This window comes from Hemicordylus capensis, chromosome 4 (genome assembly GCF_027244095.1).
Source record: "Hemicordylus capensis ecotype Gifberg chromosome 4, rHemCap1.1.pri, whole genome shotgun sequence".
In the NCBI taxonomy this organism is placed as follows: Eukaryota; Metazoa; Chordata; class Lepidosauria; order Squamata; family Cordylidae; genus Hemicordylus; species Hemicordylus capensis.
Genome location: NC_069660.1, coordinates 217,738,504 through 217,752,903, shown reverse-complemented (window position 1 = coordinate 217,752,903; position 14,400 = coordinate 217,738,504). Strand labels below are relative to the sequence as shown.

The following is a 14,400-nucleotide window of genomic DNA, read 5'->3' as shown; positions in this document are numbered from 1 at the left end:
GACAACGCTGAGCTAATAGGCTCGATATGTCCCCATTTATGTTTTGTTCAGTATGGATGCAAGTATTTTAGGCAGTCTGCTATTCTGAAGAAAACTCAACTCTGGACACAATCCAGTACAGAGTTATGCTCACTTCAGACTTATTGAAATCAGTATGGCTTATATACGTCTGATACTTTATTGGGGTCCTGCCAGTGCATGTTTTCTCTTTCAAGTAGTTGGCTAAGCTCTAAACCATAAACCACAGGTGCTGATGTGGAAAACAACATCAGAAAAGTCCAAAGTAAAGTTCTGAATAAATCTTTGGTTCACTGGAAACCTTTGCAATCTAAATTCTTTTTCATAGTGCCTCCAAAAGCATATATTTTACTTTGGCCCAGTCTCTGCTAATCCATAAGAATATTGTCAGTGCAACACAGAAATAAACAAACAGACGCTGCTGATTTCAGGTTCACTTAAAAGCAGTTTATGATCAGTCTGAGACTGACCTGGTCATTTACCTGGCATGTGAGTTTATGTGAGTGGCTATTCCTTGGCGTGTCAAATTGGTATATATGCTTTAATTTAAACTGCTTTCAGAACTTTTGTTGAAAGCGATATATAAATATTCATAGTAGTAGCAGTCAGTCAGTCAGTCAGTCAATCAAATATCACCCATCATAATTCAATTTCAGGCTCCTGAGAGAATGTGTTGTTTTCATGAATGTTTGAGATTACAAAGAGGAGAACCTTAGCTGAGACGAAATTTGTTAAAACCACATTTCAGTATCATAGCCTTCTTATGTCTATCCCAGATGAATCTTGTCAGGTTACTGTTGGATAAAGAATGCTGAATTAGATGGACCTTTGGTCTAATCCAGCCAAGTAATCTTTAGATTCTTCCATGTTCCTGTTTGATTCTATTTTAGGTTTCTTGAGGGGTTTTTGTGTGTGTTTGTTTCCTTTCATTCATCTTTACAATTATCTAAAAGGAATCACTATAAAACAAAATCAGACGCTTCTGCTTTTAAAAAAAAGTACAATAAAGAATACTGGTAATTATATTTTAATTGGATAACATTTAATTGCTCCTATTTTCATCTGAATTAAGAAGCAGACTTTCTATATCTTGATTGATAGAGAAGAGAATGGCCTTTTTGCATTCTTTGATCTGGATTGCATTCTCTCATTAAAATACCCCCTTTCCTGTAATCACCATTTCACAGTTCAGTCATCTCCAGATACTGTGAAACAGCTGTGCAAAGGTCAAGTACAAGAGGGCACTGTGAAAAGAAAATCACAGCTCCCAGGGTTTCTAACCACCCCGTTAACAAATTTACTGACATGGGGCATAATTTTTACTGACACTGCCCATTTTTTTACTGACACTGATTCTTAGGGCTCCAGAGGGAGCAAGCGATGACATCTCTCTTGACTTTAAAAAGCTCATTGCTGCAATGAAAGAGTTTCAGGTGAAGATTTACATATTGTTGCTACACTTTTGTAGGGGGTGGGATTGCGTTTTTCTGAATTTGTGTAGCTAACGAGGCATCAGAGATGTCTTGGAAGTGGATTGTTGACCAGGAAGGAGTGGTAGTTAAATGCTTTAAAAACACCTCTTAGGGTCCAGCTGCATCACACATTACAAAATGTGTGGTTCCTCTTACACAAGAGGAACTTCTATGTGGGAAATGGCATGCATCCTAGCAATATTTGGCTAGATAATCAGGGTATTTACATGACCACACTGGCATGCACATGGGCGGAAGGCTGTTCCAAACTTACCTTCCCCCCAGGCAACGGTGAAAACGTTGCTGGGAGCATGGACTGTGTTCCCAGATGATGAGTGTTGCACCAAGCAGCACGGCTCTCCAGAGACTGGGAAGGCGCGGTGCATTGGGGAATTCCCCCATCAGACCAGTGCTTTAGGCACGCAAGGAGACACGATCCCAGCAGCTGGGTTAAGGGAGCACTTGCTCCCTTTAATCGTGGCTAAGAGTTGGACTTAAAAGTAAGGTTTGGCTGGGCAGAAGTGCCAGGATCCCTGTGGATCCCTGCGCTCCACACGAGCAGCCCAGGTTGCCCTAGCCTGGGCTAAGCTGCTCGTGAGAAGAGCCTCAGTGGATTCTGCCCAAGCACTTCAGATTGATCTTTGCTATTACTTCATTTGCAGAATTAGATTGGGTCTTAAGCTTCTCTACTCTAAAACCAAGAGTATTGGCTTTTCAGGCATATTGGTGCCTCTTACTCCTGGATTTGAAAGGGCTGGCTATAGTTACCCAGCGGTGAGTGAGTGATAATCTGTCTGTACTCAGTCTCCTTCCAAGAAGAGAGCTGGTCTTGAGGTAGCACGCATGACTTGTCCCCTTAGCGAAGCAGAGTCTGCCCTGGTTGCATATGAAAGGAAGACCAGAAGTGTGAGCACTGTATGGTATTCGCCTTAGGGGATGGAGCTGCTCTGGGAAGAGTATCTAGGTACCAAGTTCCTTCCCTGGCATCTCCAAGATAGGGCTGAGAGAGATTCCTGCCTACAACCTTGGAGAAGCCGCTGCCAGTCTGTGTAGACAATACTGAGCTAGATGGACCTATGGTTTGTCTCAGTATATGGCAGTTTCCTATGTTCCTATGCTATCCTGCATGTCCAGAGAGTTACAGTTTGATCTATTGCATGATGTTGGAGGTTCGGCATATGTCTGCATGAATATGAATGGTGCAGCCTGTCGTTGAAAATGGTGTGCTGCAGCCCACACCACCTTATGATGGTGGCAATTATCAATCTGTCATCGATTATCATTCTGTTTCCTGTGCAAAAGTTAATAGAACCCAGCTGCATCACATGTTACAACATTCCATTCAAGAGGAGCGAACTATTCTCTGACTGGTTTGGACAAATGCCTCAAGCAGCACCTCCTCACGACCACTGCCCCTCCCTCTCTCCACCCCTTGTTAAAAACAAAAACAAATTCAGGTTCCTTTCATCCCTTTTTGGTGTTCTTTGCCAAAGTTTTTTGTATGTGTACAGATGCAATTGGCTGTGAGCGTCAAACCAGGGACTTCCTAGCTTGCACTTTTAATCACTACATTACACCAAGATTTTGTACCTATGAGCACCCACTGAAAGCACATACTGAAGCTGACTCTTGTTTTCCAACTGTGAGTATTGCCTGTCTATATACACTTAGCTGGGGAATGTATAACGTTGGACCCGTGGTAGGTGCTATCCTATAGGACAGAGTAGACAGTTCTGCTTCACGGAATTAACATGCTCTCTAGAAAAAGAGAAACACTGCCTGGAGAAAAATGTTAGCAGGACCGAAGCAGTTCTCCTTCTTTAACAGGTATTCCATCTTGCATATTTCAGGGCTGAGTATTAGAAATAGTGTGCGGGACTTAGCCATAGCAAGCAACAGCTTCAGTTGAATCCTAGACAGAGCCTTATTCAGACATTATGTTGTACATACATATAGGTGTATGTACACTTGCTAGTGTGAATGACTGCAACTGTTCATTTTAAAAGTGAATCTGGATACAGGCCTCCTCAAATGCAGGGTTCAGATAGGAAGTATACTGCTCTATGTGTGTAGAATGCGACTTATTTATTGATTTCCTTTATATACTGCCTATCCAAAAATGGCCCAGGGTGGTTCACAATAATTATTTTTTTTAAAAAAAATCTTTTAACATAAAACTCATTAAAAACCAAAACTTGTGAATAACTGTACATATGTTCAGATCTCTTTGTGCATACACTATACACATATTGCACGTAATGTGTGAATAGGACTTTAGCTGACATTGATAACTGTCTCAGCTCTATGAGATAATGGCAATGCTTTGATGACCACGCTAATCTCCAACTTGGCTCCTGAGCTGAAAACTCATACAAAGTTTTGAGCTTTACTGGACACAAGTCTCTGTGTTTGCTTACTGTAGAGAAAAGGTTCATTGGCTATACACCAGTAGATCCCGTTGGAATGGGTTGAACAACTACCCATTAGGTACTATGGGCATAAAGGATACAAATATGAAAGCAAGGTATATTTATATACTGCTTTTCAACAAAAGTTCCCAAAGCGGTTTACATAGATATAAACAAACAAAGATAAATAAATAAATAAGATGGCTCATTTTATTTGCCATTCTCTGCTTCAATCGATGACTTGTGCACACAATTTGGTATTGTGTTTCAGCAGCACTGGAGAATAGGGATGTGTACGGAACCGGTTTGGAGTCCCTTTATGGGCCCCTGAACCGGTTTGATCAGTGGGCAGTTCCACCGGTTCGATGGTGGGGGGTGCATCTTTAAGGGCGGGGGTGGGTGCACTTACTCCTCCTGCCGCATTTCCCCCGCCGGCGCTCCGTTTTGTTAAAGCCCCTCGGGGCAGCAGCATACTTCCCTGCCGCCCTGTCTCCCGGAAGTGACAGACACACCTGCGTGCACCAGGGATGGGCATGTACCCGTCACACCCATCATGCACACGCGTGTGTGCGCCCACCTGCAACATGTGCATGCCTGTGCCCACTTCTCACCACTTCTCTTCCTCCTACAGTGCCCAATGCCTGCCTCTGGCTGGCATGTCACTGCCTGCTGTAGCAGGCAATGGACATCCGAGATTGGTGGCAGAGGTCTCGCTGACTATGCCAACTGGCTGGCTCTCTCTCTTGAATGTACTTGCTTTGAAAAAATGAACATGCTCGTGAGAGAGCGAGAGCTGGCACAGCCAGGGAGACCAATGCCACCAATCCTGGATGTCCACTGCCAGCTACAGCAAGCCGTGACACACCAGCCAGAAGCAAGGGGTGAGCATTGTAGCAGCCAGTCTTCCTGGCAGTGTGAGTGCTGCTCAAAAAAATTTCCCATGTCACTTTTGGCACCTATGCCATAGGCTGCTGTCTCTTGACTTAAACTGTGTATAGAGAATCATTTTTCAGATACTTCAAAAGCTTCAGTGTGCACTTCGGTTTTTGTTGTCCCACTGTCCCAGATACTTCAGTTTTTGTTGTCCCACTGTCCTATCACAGGTTTTGCAGATTTTGGAAGCTCCTGCAAGACCTGTTTAACCAGATTTAATGAAGGGACGGGGCGGGGGGAGGCTGTATACCTTAATTCTTTGTATTCAACCTTATGTCTGACATAAAACACATGGTGGTTTCTTTTGCATTCTAAACTGGTTGCTCAGCTGTGCTCCCTACAACGTATTTCCTCACAGTGGGGGTGTGTGGGGTATGACAGCAAAAGATGAGGTGCTTCTCGGATCCCCCTTCAGTTGTTGCCTGTGACTAGAGAAGCAAGTGCAGGGAACACTTTGCATTCTCTGAATGTATCACACAGTAATTCCGCTGTCTGAAAACTCTGTAATGTCAATAATTGATGCACTTGAGAAGTGGTAATTAAATTAGTTAATTATGCTGGTAAAATTACATGCAATTATGTGACTGCAGGGTATGTTTAGTAAATTAGGCTTTCCCATACTCACTACATATTGTGGTGCCAATTTTGTTCCTTGATGATTAGGTAGCTTTTGATACTTCTTAATTGATTTAATACCTGGATCTTCATTAGCCCTCAATTGCTATGCAATGTATGTCAGACGTTTCCCCCTTCTCTGATATTTTACAGAGTATCATTCATAAAAAAAAATTTCCAGCCTACACACACACACACACTACACTCGCACTCACATGCACTCACACCTTTTTAGACATTTCAAGCATCAAGGAAGTATCCATTTGTACGATTTCACAAACTACCATGAGATGCCAATCATGTACCTGTCCCTGGACACCTCTGAAAACAAAATGACTGTTTCCATTTATTTTCCTCTTGAAAGATCAAAATAAATAGATGTTTCTAAATAAAATTCTGGCATTGTGACAGCAGTTTTAATGAAAACGGTTATGTTGCGGGAGTTGCAATGAGAGGTTATTAAAAGGTGACATCAATACAAATAAAAATTTCTAAGAAGGTCATGCTTCTGGCAGGCTCAAGTCATGGAGGGTGCCTTTTAGAAAGGAGATGCGTGCAACACTCTAGATGCTAGGTCTTGTTTTTCTTGTCAGCTCTAGTCTGAGAGATAGCTGCTTCCATCTTGACTGCAATTTTGCCCAGAAACTTCTCCTATCTACATATCACTTATCTGACTGGAAAGATCACAGAGGATTTCTCATCATTTAGGGCATGGCTGGCCAGCCGGTGGCCCACTGATTGCTGTTCACAGCTGAAACTTCTCCTGCTGTAAAAGTAGCTAGACTCCCCTTGGTGTGGGAGAGGACATGCCTATTTGTTTAGTTGGTAGGGGAAAGTGGGAGATGGTTCTATCTCTGGCAGTGCCCAGGATGTGGAAGTCCCTGCCCTGGAAGTTTGGCCTAGGCCTTAATCTCTGTTGCTTTCAGCACCTCTTGGAAGCACCTCTATTCAGCTTGGTATTTAATCTGTTGCTGGTTGTGTGATTCTCTCTTGCTATTTCTGCTTTTAAGCATTTTTGATATTTCTGGGCAACATCCAGATTAGTTAGTCATGACTAAGCACCACTGAAATTAATAACAAGTTAGTTATAGTTAATAGTTTTTTTTTTTTTTTAGATTGACTAGTTATCTGATTATTTGGCTTAGTATTAGAAAGGTATTGACGCTTTTTAACTTTGGTGCTTTTGAGGATACCATGGACTTTTGAGGATACCATGGACAGCCAGACTTTTGAGGATACTATGGATAGCCAGGAAAACAAACAAATGGATCCTAGAACAAATCAATCCAGAATTTCCACTTGAGGCACAAATAACCAGGCTCGAACTCTCATACTTCGGACACATCATGCGGAAACCCAGCTCCCTTGAGAAGTCCATAATTCTGGGAAAAGTTGAAGGAAAGAGAAGAAGAGGACAAACAGCAGCAAGGTGGATGGACTCGATTACGACAGCAATGAATGTACCACTGAGAGACCTTAGGCCAAATTGAAGACAGATCATCCTAGAGAGAATCTATCTATGTGGTGGCAAAGAGTCGACACCAACTTGACGGCACTTAATCAATCAATCAATTTGTTTGGTTTGGGCTGATCTGTTAGTGAGACAGATTTTTTTTTTCATCACTAAATACATAAAATAAGGCATACAGCTCTACAGACAGAATTATGGCTGGCGGGCCAACAAAACATTTCAGACAGGGGCCGACTACTCACAGGTGACTCAAAAACCACATTCATGTTGAAATACAATTCTTCCTTCCTCTATAGCCTTTGGTTGTCTTAAAAACTGGATTCATATGGTCTGTAAACTGGATTACACCCATTTACATACATACAATGCTAGGGATCATTAGACGGGAATTCAAAATAAAAATACTAATGTTTATCATGACATACTAATCTATGGTGCAGCCACATTTGGAGTACTGCATAGAATTCTGGTCACCATATCTTAAGAAGGATATTGTAGAACTGGAAAAGGTGCAGAAGAGAGCAACCAAGATGATCAGGTGCCTGGAGCACCGTCCTTATGAGGCAAGGCTACAGCATCTGGGGCTTTTTAGTTTGGAAAAGAGGCGATTATGGGGAGACATGATAGAAATGTACAAAATTATGCGTGGTGTAGAGAGAGTGGACAGAGATAAATCTTTCTCCTGCTCTTACAACATTAGAACCAGGAGTCATCCCATGAAATGGATGCCCAGGAAATTTAGGACCAAAAAAGGAAGTACTTTTTCACACAGCACTTAATTAATCTATGGGATTCTCTGCCATGGGATCTGGTGATGGCCACTAGCTTGGGTGGCTTTAAAAGGGGCTTAGACAAAGTCATGGAGGGCAGATCTATCAATGGCTGGTGGCTATAGGGCACCTCCAACCTCAGAGGCAAGATGCCTCTAAATACCAGTTGCAGGGAAGCAACAGGAAAAAAGAGGGCATGCTCTCACCTCTTGCCTGTAGGCTTCTCAGAGGCATCTAGTGGGCTACTGTGTGAAACAGGATGCTGGACTAGATAAGCCTTGGGCCTGATCTAGCAGGGCTGTTCTTATGAAGAAACTATGTGTGAGAGGGTAAAAGTGTCTCTTGTAAGAACCCTCACAGTTTGCAAATAAAGGGCCACTGTTATGCTAAGGAAGATAGCATCATCTTGGTTTTGCTGTAACATCTCAGAATGGGGGGAGGATGATAATAGTAAAAAAAGAGCGAGCAAGCTATAGAATAGGTCAGTTATCATTCTATTTCAAGTTGCATTATTTTTGCCATTTTCGGGGGGGGGGGGACCATTCATTGTGAGAGCCAATTCCCACTATGCTGACCTCTGCAAGTGTGTTTTCGGCAGTGCTGGGGGCATCATCTTAGAAGGTATGCAACTACTGCTGGAAAGTGTAGTTATTCCCAGAGTTTTCCCAGAGAGCTCTATGGTGGTAGTGCTGGGAAGGACTACACTCCCCAATGCTCCATGTGCACCTTCCAAGATGGCACTGTGGCTAGAGTGTATTCAATTTCCCTTAAAGGACCCCCAAGCCCCACCAGTGCTTGGAAAAGTGCAGAACACTCCGCTTGCACGATGCCAGGGAAACTGTGCAGAACACTCAGCTTTGGCTGATAGAAGCTGCCACTGGCTCCCAGGCTTTACCATGAAGAACACTGGCATAGGGCTTCAAACAAAGTGATCCCTAGTTAGGGGTGTTGATGAACCAAAAATTGTGGTTTGGTTTGAATTTGGACTGAATTTGAACTGAATTGGGTGTTACTGAAGTGGTTTGGCAGCTTGAGTGGCTATACTTGTAAAGGGGAACCCAGCTGGAGTGGCTCTACTTGTAAAGGTGAATCCAGTGAGGATTCCTTTTTACAAGTAAAGGGTTGGGGTTCCCGGGAAGCTCTAAGGGGTAGTGGGGTTGGCGAGAGGGCTAGTTAGGGGTCTTGCCTGCCTGATGTAGCTGCCAGCATGGCTGCTCGCCCCCCTGGTGCAGGTCATAACCTGCCCAAGCCCATGTGATACCTCTTTTATGCAGATGGGTTTTATACAAGTTTGTGTGATGCTTAATCCCAGAGGTATAAGTAAAGGTAAAGTGTGCCATCAAGTTGATTTCGACTCCTGGCACCCACAGAGCCCTGTGGTGGTTTTTTGGGGGGGTAGAATACAGGAGGGGTTTACCATTGCCACACAGTATAAGGTGATGCCTTTCAGCATCTTCCTATATCGCTGCTGCCCAATATAGGTGTTTCCCATAGTCTGGGAAACATACCAGCGGGGATAAGTAATTCCCTGTTAACTAGGCAAAGCAACACCTTTTAAGGCAGAGGGAGAGTAACTGTCCCTATTCATGCCAGTATAATGTCCCTCCCAGTGGCTGTTGCTAATGTCGCCCTTGGGTTTCATTTTGGCTTGTGATCCCAAAATGAACAGGGAACCATTGGGGACAGGGAACCATTTTCTTATTCCTTTTGCCAGGTAAACCACTTTGAGAGCTGTTTTGTTGTTGAAAAATGGTAGATAAATATTCCAAATAATAACTAATAATAATAAACCTGGAGTCCTGGTGTGGGTGTAGATACAACGAGATATAGTACTGCCCCAATGTTCTTTAATCCTTCCTGGTAGGAATGTTCTCCCGGGGAAGGATATCCACAACATCATGAAGAGAGAATGTCTAAAAACAAATCCGCATCTTGGCATGTTTGTGCAAGTGGAGCTGGCATGCTACCTTGTACGCTGGCATCACGCCATCTCACCAGATGGACAGCAGTGTAGGCAGCCAAGAGACCATGTATAAGCATCAAACGTGTGTGTCGAGGGCAGGATCCCTAGCTAGAAGTGTGTGGAAATGACTCTCTGTCCTGAGCTGGCATATCTGGCATTAAGGAGGTACACTGTTGCCATTCTAGCTCTGGAAAATAACAGAGGTGTAAATACAGCCTTGTTCATTCACTTCAAGGTGAGTTTTTGGCTATGTGAAAGCATGATTAATATTCCATGGAGGTGGAGAGGGCATAGGAACATCCCAAGGTGCACTTAGACATCTGTTACATCTTTATATGCATTTAATGAGTCACTTTAAATATCTTAAGCTGAAATCATGAGCAATATGGACATTCTGGAAGCCTTCTGACCTCTTTGTATGATAGCTGCATACATATGTAAGGATGTAAGCCTTAGATGGCTAGATATACAGCATGAATCCAAACCATTAAGACTTGGTTCTTGTTGAACTTCAGAAGAAAGAGAAAGAGCAAGCCTTCAGCTCCCTCTTCTAGAGACTTCCAAGTCTCGCCTCTTGCCATGGTGATTGCAGAGTTCTGTGTGGAAAGAAGATCTTCCATAATGTTGGACACTTCAGAAACATGCGTTTGAGTTGAAAATTGTACAGTTTAGTGCCTGTACAAATTTAGTGCTCTCCCCCACCTCTCTGTAACCTCCATTTGATCTACTGTGGCTGCTAGAGGGAAATGAAAACATATGGGTAACTAGTTTTAAAAAAATATTTGTAACTCATTAGTGTCCAGCATCCTTTCCTTGGTGAAGACCCTGGCTTAACCTAAAACAGGGCAGTCTGTGCTCTATGAGTCTATGTTCCCACTTCCACCATCTGTTCTCCATGCCTCCCTGGGAATTTCTGGGTGCCACAAGATCCAAATAGAGTTTGTCAAGGTTTGCCATGGCTATCAGTGCTCCCATGCCACCTGCCATTGTTGGCTGTCAATCTACCTAGCATGTATCCTTAACCTTAATTATAAGTGCTTTGATGAACCATTGCCAATGCAAGGAACTGGGCTGTAACTGGTTTTCCTTTTTTGCTAGACACATAATCATTAAACCCAGGGGCGTAGCTGTAATTAAGTGGATAGATTCAAAGAACGCAGGCCACCCTAGCTCCTGAGGGGCCCCCAGTCCTGCCCCTACCTATTTTCTTCATTATATCTCTGACTCTGAGGGCCCATCGGGGAGAAGGGTGAACACGGTACCCTTCTCCCCTAGCTACTGCCCTGATAGGGGAGTACAGTGCCATTACAAGTTGCTAGCTCATATTTTAGATCTATTTGTTTTTGATGTGGTTATACTCCTCTTGAAAGACCAGGTACATAGCTTGGGAGTGCTCCTGGATTCAAAACTGTCCCTGGTTTCTCAGGTTGAGGCTGTGGCCAGGAGCACTTTTTATCAGCTTTGGGTGATATGTCAGCTACACCCATTTCTGGAGATAAATGACCTTAAAACAGTGGTGCATGTGCCAGTAAACTCCAGTCTTGATTACTGTAGTGCACTCTATGTGAGGCTGCCTTTGTACATACTGTAGTCTGGAAACTACAAATGGTACAAAATGAAGCAGTCAGACTGCTCTCTTGGACAACCCAAAGGGACCGTATAACATTGATTTTAAAAGAACTGCACTGGCCGACAATATGTTTCTGAGCAAAATACAAAGCACTGGTTATAAAGCCCTTAATGGCTTGGGTCCAGCGTACTTAAGAGAGCACCTTCTTTGTCATGAAGCCCATCACCTATTATAAGATCATCTGGAGAGGTCCAGTTATGGTTGCCACTGGTACGTTTGGTGGAGACTCGGGACTGGGCTTTCTCTGTGGCTGCCCCAGGCTTTGGAATATGCTCCCTGTCCAAATAAGAGCATCTCCATCTCTGACTGCTTTTAGTAAGACCCTCAAGACATACCTGTTTTCTCAGTCTTTTAACTAAAATTAATTTTTAACTGTTTGTTTTTATCCAATGAAATTGTTTAAATTTTTTATTGTATGAAATTGTTTTAATTGTTTTTACTCTGTTTTATAGTTGTTGTGTTTTAAATTGTGTACATCACCTAGAGATACACATATCAGGTGGTATATAAATCAAATAAATAAATAAATAAATAAATAAATAATATTTTTCAAAGTTTGTAATTAGCAACATTAGGGGTCTTCCTCCAGTTGACTAGGACTATCAACAAGTATGAAGAGATTAACACTAAACCAAAAACTTGGGAAGTATCCTGAGAAAAAAAGGGATGCTTTTTCCTGGCAAAGTCAGAATCTGCCTAAGCATACTGTAAATGTTTGCTGGTCAATGGCGGAATAAACTTATCTATCTCTCCCCTAAGCATACTGCTTCATCCTTACTGGTCCTACACTAAGTTTGGGTGTGGGAATCAGCTGTAGCTTCCAGTCAGGATTTTGCTGTCATGAGAATGTATCTGCTGAATTGTTATCTATCCACCCTAAAAAGTTAGGGTAGAATAATGTTTTGTACCTCTTACCTCAAAGTAAGAATTTCTGGTCAGTCTTTGGATAATCAGGTTCCTGTTGAGAAGAGAACACAAGAGAGTTATAGGACAGCTTCACAAATCACTTTGAACTTCAAGTTTGACACTGCTGGAGCCCTGGGAATGTGTGCGTGCCCAACTTCGGATGTTGGGATGGCTGAACCAAAAATGGGCATCTCGTACAAACTTGCCAATGCAAGTTCCTACCCTACTTGAGATCTAGAACCCAACATCTTTCTTGGACTTCAGACTTTCCTGGGTTCCAGACCTCAAGTAGGGTAGGATATGCTGACATTGGCAGGTTCATACAAAATGCCCAAGACACTAGAAGTTGGGCACACATGTGTTCCCAGTACTCTGTGGCGGCAGTAAACCACTTTGTGGTGGTAGCAAAGTGATGTGTGAAGCCAGCCATTGTGTCTTGATCACAATCTCTTTATTTCTTAATGTACAGACTGAGAAGGAAGGATGCAGAACCTGGCAACTTCAGTTCAGTATCCTTAATTCCTAAACCAGTGTTTCCCCAGCCAAATCTAACTGACCCATCTTTACAGCCCTTCTGTACCAGACCTAGATGAGACTAACCAATTTCTCACACACCTTCTCCCATACTACCAACCTGTAGTCACATGTCACCCAAAATACATTTCAAAATTGATTTGGACAAAATACAGCCATATTGCCCATTAAGCCTGGCAATCACAAGCAGTAAGGAGTAAGCCTCATTGAGCATGGTGGGGGGCATGCCTAGGATCTGGCTGCACATGTGCACTGATGGTGCACTATGAAGGTGCAGGCAATGTGTGTAAAGAGAGTGCCGTCTCTTTGCACTGAATAACCAATAGTGTGACTGATCACAGGAAGACAGCACTGGTCAGTCCTTAGTTTATACTTGAAAAAAGAGTCAGATGTCCTCATCCCACAAGTTAGGCTCAACAGAAAATGTGCTAAACATGATTATCTGTTTGTACTTGCAAAGAGATTTATCTCTACACAGGCGTCACTGACGCGTGGGCCTCTTGCTTTGTGTGTATTTAAAGAGGAAACATTTTTGTTTCTTTATGTAAGGAATACTCTTATTTTCCAGTGTATCCCAAGTAACCTTAAGCAAGCCATATAAAGGCAAATCACATCTTCAGACTTCGTGACTCACACTTCTTTCTTGCTTGATTTGGTGCCAGACAGAAATTCCAGTTCTAACTTATAATAACATTAGAGTTTAATTCTGCAGATTCAATCAAAGCTACACTTAATATAAAGAAAACAAATTTGCTATTTTATAGCCACACTAAATACTTTCCCGAGAATGCTTTTGGGGGTGTCTCTTTTATTTATAGATTTTCACAATGCTCACGACTTTCTTTTAGTGCCATGTATTTATCGTTGTAGAATAATCATTTTCTGGTTGATTTCACATCAAGCCCCTTCAAAACTAGTTGTTATAGTTCTGTGCTCTTTAAATTTCCCCCCCTTTCTCTCCCTGCTGCTGCAATACATTATACTTTATATTCTTAAGCTATAAACTCTGCGCTCACCTAATTACTTGCTGCATTGTTATGTATAGCCCCTTAAAAATAAAGCTTTACAAAAATAATTACAACTAAAATAAATAATCCTAACTATGATGGAAACAGAAAAGAATTCCTCTAGAAAAGATTTCAAGACGTCGTCTGGCTAGCACAATTTAGAACATGTGAAAACCTCAGCAGTTTTGAAATGTTAAGATGATGTTTGCTGGTTGTTAATTATCATTCATCTTTTCTTGTTAAGGGCTAAAGGAACAAATATTTCTGCATTATTGATTACTCTCTTGGTGAAATTAGTTACTGCAACTTTTTAGGCTGCAAATACATTTCCCATGGAGAGAGATGCTACAGTCGTTTTAACTGGCCTTTGAGCTTTTTTCATTGCTGACCTTTCTTGTTGTTTTTCAAGGTGGGTTATGTGCCAAATGGAGGGGGATTTCTTGTTGTTTTGGGAGGATTTTTCAGCAGAAAGTTAGACATCCAGGAGCTATTGGAGCCTAAAACAAATAGGCCTGGTGGCTGGCATAGGGGTTGCTGAAGAAGGCAAGATGTAACATTGCCCTTTCCCCCCATGTGTGCTACTGTTTATAGGCCCTGCCTTTTTCTCTCCTTCCATTCCTTTTCCAGGTTAGCCTTGCAACCTGGACTTCCAGGCCAAAGTCCAGTGCCTCCA

The 14,400-nt window shown here is 42.5% G+C and overlaps 1 long non-coding RNA gene across 7 annotated transcripts in view; it reads left to right on the top strand.

Moving 5' to 3' along the window:
• The window catches only part of LOC128324101 (uncharacterized), a 139,128-nt gene that overhangs the window by 99,549 nt on the left and 25,179 nt on the right, over nucleotides 1-14,400 (top strand). The gene's annotated exons all lie outside the window — the stretch shown is intronic.